This window comes from Symsagittifera roscoffensis, chromosome 1 (assembly GCF_963678635.1).
Source record: "Symsagittifera roscoffensis chromosome 1, txSymRosc1.1, whole genome shotgun sequence".
Classification (NCBI taxonomy): domain Eukaryota; kingdom Metazoa; phylum Xenacoelomorpha; order Acoela; family Convolutidae; genus Symsagittifera; species Symsagittifera roscoffensis.
The window spans coordinates 85,842,391-85,854,485 of NC_087062.1; positions in this window are offsets into that span (position 1 = coordinate 85,842,391).

Genomic DNA, 12,095 nt, shown 5'->3' on the forward strand with positions numbered 1-12,095 from the left:
TGAAATTGCACGAAACTAAGCTTGAAAGCTTTGCTCATCCCGGATCATCTATTCAGTGGTGATTTTGACCTAATTTAATGTTTGGTGTCATTGCATCAGCTTTTTTGTGAAAAAAAAAGAGAAAGCATTTGTAATGTCATAAGTCTCGAACGTCAATTCTTTGCAACACCGCTAAAAAGCATCGAGTAATCATCAGCTGAAAAGATAGCGTGCTCAAAATATTTTGTTTGTTGTTTATAGAAATAATTCTTATGACGTTTCTATGTCTTTTTGTGGCTGATTTAAATTAATTGAACAATTTATCCATACATGTCTTTTTTGTGTTTAAAAACAGGCTAAATGGTGATTTCGACCTGATTCAAGTTTTTGTGGAATTGCATCAGCTTTTTTTTTGTTAAATGGAAAAAATATAATTTTTGTTCTGCATCAAATCTCGAGCGTATGTTGCAACATCGCTAAAAAAAGCATCGAGTCATCTTAAAAAGCGAACTCTTGCAACATCGTTTGGTTGATATTTATAGAAAAAATTGTCTGATAACATTCTACTTCAATTTTGTGTCGTTATTAAGTTGACTAATCTCTAGATTCAATTATTTTGTTGCTTGTTGAAAAAATTTAACCGACATTTTAACCCCTTGTTTGAAAAAGTTTTGAATTAGAAATAAAGCAAAATTGTTTGGAAAAAAAACAAGGAACCTTTGATGTTAAGCAAAATTGAAAAAAGTATGAGAAAAAATGTTTTTTATCCTCGCACTATTAATTTTTTCATGTAGTTTGTTCCCATATGTCAACAATCCTGAACAAACAGAACTCTATCATTTTTCTGCTCCCCAAACTTTAGAAGAGATTACTTCCAAAATTTTCACTGATATTCTGAGAGTCAACACTCACATGTGTGTCATTGGAAGCGAAAAAATTGACTTCAATATGTGTCAAAATGAAGATGTTCACTCCTCGGTTAAGTTTGGACACGTGATTGGAGGCATGTTGGATGTTTGCAGCGCCGCCAAAAGTATCCTGAAGTACCTTAAGTTAGGAAACGCAACAGTATTACTGTTGAGAGAAATGATTCGAGAACTTCATGACGTGGGCCCGTATCTTTGGCCAGAGAATAACTTTCGAAGTTCATGTGATCTTTCGGAGGAAGCAAAAATTCAGGACTACATAACTTTTGGAGAGTTCTGCTTTTGGATACAAAAATTCTGCAGCAAAATGGGAGGTTTGCAAATTTTTTCAGTTTTTATAATGGTTTTTTTTCCTATAACTCCGTTTAATTACCAGAAATTTTTGTTTTTAGAGTGCATGCGAGATCTCGTTGAAATGCGCGACAGCAAGAAATATGAAAGGTACAAGTATGATACTTGGGTCACTAAAATATCAATGGGTACACAAAGAAAAATATTGGGCCTTCAATGGCTCGCGAGTCGTTTTTGCATGTAGCTGTGAATTAAATTTTTTCACAAAAATTGAGGACTTATCTTTCTTAGCTATTTTTTCCAGGGACCCAAATATCATACTTGTACCAGGCAGAGAAATCGGCAAGATTGCCAATGAGTTCACGAGGGACTCAAATATCATACTTGTACCAGACGAAGAAATGGACAACATCGTCATTAATTTTGCCATGGACCGAAGTATCATACTTGTATTGGACGAAAAAACAGACAACAAATAAATATCGCTATGAAAATTATTTAAATTTTGCTTGGCCTTGAAAATGATTTTTAGTAGTTGAAAATTTTATTTAGCCTTGAAACTGATTGTAGAAAATCATTCATAGCTTCAAAAATATTGTTATTTATTGTATAAGCTACAAAAAGTATCGTGGAGGGGGAGGGGGGAGGGTGGGATATTGGTTTCGATATTTTACTATTACTTTACAAAACCATATCCTTGGCCGGCGAACCTTAAAAAAATTCTAAACAGGTTTCAGCACCAATATACTCAAAATTGAAGAAGAATATATAGATAAATTTTCAGGAAAAAAATCGAATTGCTCTAAACTGGAATTTTTTGCCCATTGTATCTCCAAAACCGTACTATTCGGAAACTTTCGGGCAAAATGGAGTGGCGTGTGCAGTGTTTTACGTGAGAGATCAAAGAAACATTTTCGTAGATCTAAAAGAACTGCTGGCAAGGTTGAAAAACCACTCCGCTAAGAAAATCTGTAATATGCACCGTCTGATCCCGCAAAAATAACAACCATGGTCTAATGGGAAATGAAGGAGGATACCTTCAGATCCCACCCGAAATGAAGGAGGATACCTTCAGATCCCACCCGAATATGACATTTGATGTGTTTCCTGCTAGTGTCTGGAAAACAGGCAAGGAACGAATCTTGCGAAACCTTTCATGCTGTACGCGTAGGGATTTAGCGCAGGTCTATGATCTGAGCCGTCTGGTTTTCTTATCGCCACACATCTAGTTAGATTATTGCGCTATAGTTACAAAAAAGTGAATCATTTTTATCTTCAGTTAGTCATGTAGATAATTAATTAGAGATTATAAATACTGAAAACTGAAATGGTGTTAATGTTTAATTGAAATCTTCCGATTGTATTCTTTCAGCGAGTTCGAGAGATATTTGTCTGCTTTTAGAAAACTAATACAACGCGAAAAACAGAAAAATTTGGCCCTCAGTCTTTTTTATTGAACCCGGTATTCGTATGTGTTCTCTTCAGGAGAGTTAGAAACAGGTCGCATGACCTAATATTCTCCAACCATTTGTTTCAATGATGAAGGCGTCAAAACATTTTTTTAGAATCAAGCGAGAATTTACTATTTCTAAAAGGATACAAAAATGGAAAAAATATATATATTAGAAAAAACTCTTGCTTTTATGACTATTGTGTGTAGAAAATGTACTTAAGGTTTTTTACTCGCAAAATGATTATGGTCTTGTCTCCTAAGGACTTACAAAACTCCCAACAGAACTTTCCAGCAATCATCAATAGACTTAATTCGAGCAGGTTTGCATTTTAAAACTCATGGTCGAGTAGAATTGTTTTTTATCTTGTTTGATAGTTTACTCGAAAATTTAGTTTTGGTTAAAAATTACGGTTTATGTTTTTTTTCGCTTTTAGCGTACTGGTTTTGTATGGAGTCCTTTGTAAGCAAAAATAAAATTTCTTCTAGAATTAAGTTTTTTTTAATGTACAGTTTTTCATGTTTTAAAGTTTTTATAACTTCAATTTTTGGTTAAAAATTTTAAAACCAGCTATGCAGATAAAAAAAAGATACAAATTTTTTTTTGTTGCAATTTTGAACTACTTTATAACTGTTTTGGTGTAGCGATCAAACAAAATGCTAGTCATACCATTTACAGTTCATGAGAACGTGTGATGAGCATTTTTCACCGCCATGTTTTTATTCATGACGATACATCGACTTTTAAGCCAGAAAAACAAAAAAAAATAGAATTTTACCTGACTAGCAATTTTTCATAGACTTAGTGTATGGAGTTGTATGCTTACCAATTGATGTCGATGGAGATCAACACGAGCGAGCAAAAAAGTTTCTGCAATTAATTTATTGACCGATTTTTTTTGCCTCTAAGTCTATTCCTTCTGGCAACTTTCGATAAGTTTGTACCTACTCTGTTCTGATCAGGGGATCATTTTCATCATCTATGTTCTAGTCGAAGGTGAAACTACACCTCGAGTCGAAGGTGAAGCTGCAGCATAAAAGGGCGCACAATCCCTAAATAAGTCGAGAAAAAAAAACGCTTTATAGCTGAAAAAAGGGCCCACAAAATAAAGCTAATCAAAATTTTTAAATTGAAAGTTTCTTGACTATTAAGTTCAGAAGTTTGAGTTAATAAAAGAGCAACTGTGCAGTGTTGTGGTCAGACTTTGCAGACTTATTATCAGACTTTACAGACTTGTGTTTAGTCTATACAGACTTTAACGTGCGTTGCGACTATTAATTTTTTGTTTCAAATGCGGAACGGATCAGACTTATTGAGACTGAATATTAAACAACGACCTTGACCCGGGTATGCGCAAAAGAGAGAAAAAACAAAAAACACTGCACTACAACTTAGCTTTGAAAACTGATAACCAACAAGACTACGGTAAAGCGGAACTACTACGGGCTGTTACTGTCGCTTAATGTATTAAGGTCCTTTTCCTTTGTAGAAAACAGAAAATCTTTTTTAAAATACATTAATAATCAAATAAATAAAGAAAAGATAAATTATGATTCGATTTTCTGCAGCTATTTTAATGGTCTGTTTTTCTTCTGTTAGTTGCACAGCAATAAATTTTTATAATCATTTCAATTTTTGAAGCTCTCTGTAACAGAATCAAATACTTTCTACCTCATAAACAAATCTTTAAACATAATGTAAACCATAAAAAATTATTCATGTTTCAAATCAAAGTTTAATGAAATTGTATTAGGGCAGAGCCCCTGAATAGATGACTACTCCTTGAAACATTTGTTGTGAAAGTTTTTCAAACCACAATCTATATATAATTCTAGTAACGTATGATGATACATCGACTTACATGCCAAAATAACAGAAAGAAATTTGTATGACTAGCATTTTTCATAGATTTAGTGTATGGAGTTGTATGATTAGCGTTTTTAGTGTATGAAGGTCAATCCGAGCCAACGAAAAGATTGCGATCCACATAAGAATAAAATTCTAATAATCTCGAAGGTTTCTTTAACTACTTTATTGACAGATGCTTTTTGCCTCTATGGCCGATAAATTATCACCTATTCTGTTACAATCAGGGGATCATTTTCGAACTCTTTATTTTAGTTAGGCAAAAACAGAGCTAAGCCATTCGAGCCGAAGGTGGAGCTGCAACATAAAGGAGCGCACAATTGCAAAATAAGTCAAGAAATACGCCTTATATCTGAATAAAGGGCCGGCAAAAACTCAAAAATTTCGTAAAGTCGCAAAATAAAGTTAACCAAAGGTTTTAACTTGAAAGTTTTTTGACTATTTAAGGTCAGAATTTTGAGCTAACTTATGAGCAACATTGCAGACTTGTGTTCAGATTTTGTAGACATGTTCAGACTTTGCAGACTTAGGTTTAGACTTTTCGGATTTCGATGTGCGTCAAGACAATGAATTTTTTGCGAAGGCGAATTGATCCGATCTTATGAAGTCAAAACATAAAACCACGACCTCAAACCGGGTATGTGCAAAACAGAGTAAAAACGAAAACACTTTTTTCGAACCTGTTTTCGAGAATTTTGCGACTGTAATTTAGCTGTGAAAATTGATCACCAACGAGACAACTAAAGTGAAGCGGAATCATTGAGGGATGTCACTGTCGCTCAAGGTATTGGGGTCTTTTTCGTTTGTAGAAAATCAGAAAGCATCTTTAAAAAACATTTATATTTATTAAAAAAATAATAATAAACATTTTCATTTGCTTGCTTTTATTTTCAAGATCTGATTTTTTCCCTTAGCACAGCGATCAATTTTCATAATGTTTTCATTGTTTGAAGCTCCTTAAAACATAACCAATTATGCATGATTCAAATATTACAAAATAATTTATTCATATTTCAAATCAAAGTTGAAACCGTATTAGGGCAAAAACCCTGACATGAATACTCTTTGAGACATTTTCTGTAGACTTTTTGAGCCAAAATCAACTCATAAACTGAAAAGAATGTCAGGGGATACTTTATAATATTTTTTTCTAAGATCAACATTTTTGGGCGCAATTTTGTAAAGGCCAATAAAAATTGATGTACGCACTTTAAAACTATTAATATCGTCGCTTTTGGAATCAAAGTAAAAACGTAATCAAAATGGAATTGCAATCGTATTAAAGCAAAACCGTTCACTATATGTGAACTTCTATAGTCAATTGTTGTAGATGTTTTTCAAACCAAAATCTTTTCAGAAATTGAACATGTTTTAAGCGGATGCTTTCTAATGCTAGCTCTAAGATGTTTTTTAGGCAATTTTGTGAACCCCAATAAAAAATTGTGACAGCGTTTTAAAACGATTAATGTTGTTGCACAAAGCTTTCCTAATAATTGATCTAACAGTTTCTTTTCAAAACATGTATCAGCACGAAAAACTACAGAAATACACATTTTAAAATTTCGCATCCCAAATTTTGATACTATAAGAGAAGGGTAGAACCAATTTAAATTAGTTTGAAATCTCTCAAAAAATCACAGCTACATAAAAACAAGGAGAGCTGGCTGCTGTGCAAGTAGCACAGAATGTTTCGACTATATTCAGTAAAAGGTTAGAAAAAAAATTTTTTGTTTTCTTTTTCTTCAAAATAGAGCCGTTTTTAGAGCGTGTTGTGATTCAACAAAATCACAAAGGCGAAACAATTTAGTGCAATACACAAACACAAATTTCAAAATTTTGTAGCAAACAAAAAAAAATTAAAAAAAAACGAAAGCTAAACGATCTCGTTACTCGCATGAAATATGAACTGCCAACTCGCATGAAATATGAACTCGCATCAAAAACTTCAAAACTTGGGCATGTTTTTCTCGACACTGGAATTTTTTTTTACTGTTTCTTATGTTTGAATCACGACTGAAATGTTCTAAATTGTTATGTCACAAAAAACCACTGATTATTTGTGACACCTGATTTTACGTGAGAAAAAAAACAAAAAAAACTAAAACACACCCGAGTTCAAAGGTGCACCGTTTCGGAAAAACAAAAACATGAATTTCAATTGGTTTAAGTTTGGGCCAAATTGATTTATTATTGGTTCTGGTATGAATTTAAATTATTCGTTTTTTGATACGAGATCAGTTTTGTTTATTTCAAGTCGATGGAAACGGATTTTTTCCAGTCACAAAATGAAATCAATTCTAATCAATTTAAAACAAAATTTCAAAACAAAATAGGTTTCTAAACAAAATGAAATTAAGTATTAATTATTCATGATGTGCCGGTCCAATTCTATCAATCAAATGAATTTTAATTGCAGAGCAACCTCAAAAGATACTGCTTTTATCCTACTCGCACGTTTCTGACCTTTACGTTTTCCTTGCATTTTTTGCAAGAAATTTTCCCATTGTGGGATTCATAATCATATAAACCAAATTAGGTCCCGTTATACGATGTACGACAAATAAGACAAGTGCTATTAAGATGAGAACTGCTTTTGGTGGGACTTTAAACCAACGCTTCACACAAATTTTTCAATTGTTTTTTTTTTGAGAAAAAGAACTCGCTCGAATCCAAACAGTTCAATCTATTTTGTTTTAATTTTAGTTTGTTGCAGGCGCTGTTCTCAGGCTTTCTTGAGAGAGTGAGCGGGTTTCCAAAAAGTTTTTGAAAATTTGTCGACTTTTTTTAGGTCGACAAATTGGTTTTCCGAGCTCTCCAAAAGCATTAAAAAGACGCTGAATTATTTTTTAAATTTATTTAGAAAGTAGTTGTGAAAATCCATATTTTACAAATATTTTATATACAAAGTTTGTAATCATATACTTTTTACAAGCATGTTAAAAACTGTCGAAAGCTGAAAAGCGAAAATTAGCTATAAATTAATCTCTGAACGGGACTCAATTGGTTTCATCAACTCTTGTCAAATAAAAATACACTCAATTTCTGAGAGAAAAAAAGATGAGGTTTTTTTTCAACAAAACATTTATGTTCTTAACTGATTGTCTAGATTTCAGTTTAAAACAACAGAAAAAGGTTTGGCCAACTTCGGTTGCTTTCAAAGATGGATACCCTATTGCGTATGAGTATCCACAAAGATGGATACCCTATTGCGTATGAGTTTCCAGGCCTGATTGATGTGAAGGGATTTGACTCTTCTATGACAAACGAAGAATTTGTCACACAGGTTAGAAAGGTTTCGCCTTCATTTTAAAAATCTTGACCTGGTTTTGGAAGCTGGTCTAATTTAACAAAAAAGAGTGATGATTTGAAGGATCAGAACAAACCTCGCAAAATTGGAAAATTTATACGCCTTTTTCTCAAATTAGGTTGACATTATACAGAAAGTAATCAGGACAAAAGCTGCTTGGAAAATTTTGCGTTAACTGAGGTCACAAAAGCTCCTTCTGAATATTTTTAAAAACTAGTAGTTTATTTTTTTAGTTATTTACTTGCAGTTTCCATGCGCCTGAAATCACAACTTCGGTTGCTTTCAAGTGATATACTTTTGATTTTGTCTCAAGTTTGTTGCTTACGACCGAAACTGTAGAAAAATCTCCAAGGATAAGCCCACGATTTTAGATTTGACTTTGAACTAAATGTTTTTCTCATTGTTGTCGATGAAACTGTACTTAAAAACTCCCAGTTTTTGGATAAATTTTTGACCTTGAAACCAATTCAGTTTTTTTTTTCAAACGGTCAAATTTTTTAGAATGCATCAGTTTTTCATGCAACTTGGTTATATGCTATTCCTTAATGACAAAATATATGCTGCATAGTTTGCTATCTAGAGCAATTCTGGGGTCTCTTTACTTATTCCACCAACAAATCGAAATTTTAACGTCATGAATTGAAACTATTTTGCTTCAAGTTGATTAGCTACGGTTAAAACAATCGCAATTGTATTCACAAAATGAATCAGTGCAATCAGTGTTTTGCTCTTTATACAGAGCATACTACAAAATTGCAGAAACTGGAAATTTAGGCGGAAGAAGTAGAAAAACGACAAGTCCGATACTTCGAAAAAATTATCAAGTTTCTTAAAACGAGTAAGAAATGTTACAGCTTTCACTCAGAACTATCACAATTTGTACATTTGAATGGCTTTGAAACTCTCTTTATTAGAATTTGTCCAATACTGCGTTGCCAATCATGCTCGCAAGAGGCGCGCATCTACGTGATAAGGCATTCGCTAATAGATCGTTAGAAACTGGAATAGCATAAACTCGACTAGCATGAAAAATTTAAAACTGAAACTCGTATCGACTAGCATAAAAATCGTAACACGAAATTGAAAAACTGAAAAAAAATTAAATAGGGTCTTGTTAACTATCCCCCCCCCCCTGTCGGACCTCGTTAACTACCCCCCCCCCCCCTTATTGTTGTATTCCAATCAGGCGGACGCCCCCCCCCCTCAGGGATTCGACCCCCTGCCGACCAAGAGGGTACCCTTTGTATTATTTTGAGATATCCATTTTTGGCTGACAGACATTTAAATTTTTCTTAAAGCGCCTTTGGCGCCAAAATATACTAATTTTGAGGAGGTAACGCGTGCCGAAAAAGCACCATTTTTTGTTAAAATTTTCCAAAAATGCCTAAAACGCCATTTTTGGCCTGTTTTTTTTTTTAATTTGCCTGCAGCGCAGAACATTTGGTCATAATGGGGCCTTCATTATGATTTGAGAGAGCCCAGTAAATCAATTATGGTCGACCTTAGAAAAAAAGGTCGACAAAATTCGCAAAGTTTTTTTGAAAATCCCCCCCCCCCCAATGTATGAACCATTTATCCGATGTATAAACCAGTCAAAAATACGTAATTGCTCTATAAAAGTAATATAAAATTTATGCATCAAAGGTTACGAAAGCTATGCAAGTTTCTTTCATTCGACAAAAATTTTTGGCTGGTATCGAAACTGTGTTTTTTCGGTTGGCTTATACTTTAGCTGATTTGTTTACACTCATGAAAACAAGTTTTTTTTATCAATAACTTCAAATTCAATTCAAAATGATTATTTTTAGCTTCAATGTTTGTACATAAAAACTCTACGCGCAAAAATACGGCCCCGATTTGTAAAAAACAAGGAAATTTGCCCAAGTAATTAATCTCAATTTGAATCTTTATTGTTGTTTAACCAAAAAAAATTGACAAAGGTAAACCAAATTAAGCATATTTAAGCAGTTTTACCGTTATACTAGCGGTCTTGCTGTTTTCGCTGACACTTTTTCCTTGATAGGATTTTGTAATGTGAGTCTAATTTGGAAGTGTACCTTCATAATGTATTTGAATAATTGAAATTGACACAAAATTTTAAAAAAGTTTTGTTTTTGTCCGAAGTTTTTGTCGTTTTTAACCAAAAGCTTGGCCCAAGTGAGCAATCTCTCTCCTTAATAAACCAAGTGAACATTTTCTTCCCTAAAGTTAAATGGAGGTTCAAGCACTAAGGACTGCAAGCACTATGCTCAAACCTGATTGGCTGAAAATTGTTTACTTTTAACCAAGTTAAGTATCTCCTCCCAAAACTGACTTAGGAGGAGATTGTTCACTTGGTCCAAAAGCTTTAACGTACATTACGGATGATGGGTAAATCTAGACATTTGCGTGACTCAAGCCCTCTTGCTGTTGTTATTTTTCTTTTTTTAGCTCTAAATTTAATGCGGCTGAACCGCTTGGCTAGCACACTAGATTAATTTTGTTATCTGTTTAATTGCTCATCGATTTCCTATGCATCAGTCGGACAAATGGCATCTTAAGAAGTTTCGGATCAACCGTACAATCTCCCCCCGCCCCTAAGTGACCTACCGTAGAATCTCCCCCTAGCCACGTATTAATATGAAAGTTGATTTCACGTAGATTATTCGTTTCAAACAAAGGAATGCGTATCATATACTGTTAGTTATCCAAATTTTAATTCATGGTTCATTTTGAATTAATTTTTTTGGTTACTTACATCAATTTAGTTTGCCCTGAAAATTGATTTTTGAAAAACCTGTATTTTATCCCTCCAAAATCGATTAGGGTAGGGGCTTGTACGGTTGAGCCGAAATTTCTTAGAATCATCTAGTTCACTCATCAGACCAGAAATACTCAAAATAATCATCAAACAACCAACGCCTAATAGCCCTGTAACTTTTTTCCTTTTTCGGAGATGATTTTGAAATTATAATAATTATTTTATTTAATGCACCTGATTCGTAAACGAATTTATTGTTTAAAATTATAGTATAGAATACCAGGAAAAAGCAGTATCCCGAGGAAAAAATTTTTGGGTCTATAGATTCAAACTCATTTTGCTCTTTGGGGGGATGTTACAACTACTAGAACAGCTCTAACGAATAAAAATTGAGCGGTAAAATATTTTTTCAAAACACTATTTTTCATTTTTTGATTGATACAGTGAATTGAGTCAACCTTCTATTTTAATTTGTTTCAAAGAAAAAGACAACAAACAAACATGTGACGAAAATGTTGAGATAATTGATCGGCTGAGAACAAACAAGAATTATTCCCTTCTTTTTGTCCTATGTCTTTGAAAAGACGGCGGCTGGTTTCCCAGCAAAAAATTTAACCACATTGTGTTAATACGATCCAAAATCATGCTCGCAAAATATCAGTTTGACTTTAATCACTCCATTTTAAAAATTAGTCGTAGCTTGTTGACAACGAAACTCCGTGAATGAATCAAAAATATCTTTCAGGTCAGCTAATACAAAATAAGCGGAGGAAACCCGCCTCGCTTAAACAGCACTTTATGCTACGGTGGCAGATTTTTGCTATTATATGTCTGCTACGCCTAAAGGGTGGGGGTAGACGTTTGTTTTCTTCAGGTATTCGACCCCCTGAATGCCCAAAAGGCCCCCTATGTTAAATTTTTTGGCGTTTATTTTCGTCTGATCGAGCCTTAGGCGCCAATATATACTAATTTTGAAGGGGAGCGCGAACCAAAAAAAAAAACGTTTTTTGGTCGTTTTTTCAACCGCACAACTTTTGGTCTAAATAGGGTCTTTATAGTGTTCTTGAAGTGCTCGGAAATTCAATTTGGTCGACCTAAAAAAGAAGGTCGACAAAACTTTCAAAAAGTTTTTGAAAATCCGCCCCTCGCCCTCGAGAAAATCCTAGATCTGACTGTTTCAAATCGAGGCCAGTTCCATAAAAGGCTGAATTTTTTTATGGATAATCGAGTTTCTGGTGAAAATGGAAAGTTGGTATTTTTTATGGAAAAGAGATTGCGACCTGAATATAACGTATGCCTGTTTTGCGTTAGTTGGCGGCAAAATGTAACAGTATATATATTTGTGAAAAAAAAGATATTTTTCAAAACCTTATGCATTTATATACGGTGCTTTTAGTATATTACGGAAAATTGTTTTTGTCTATTTAGCTTCCACATAAATTGGCAACTAAATCGCCCTCCATCACGTGAAAATGCGAAAAAATCTACCGTTTTTTTCTAATGAAAATTTTCCAACCCCGGTGGATTTAATAATT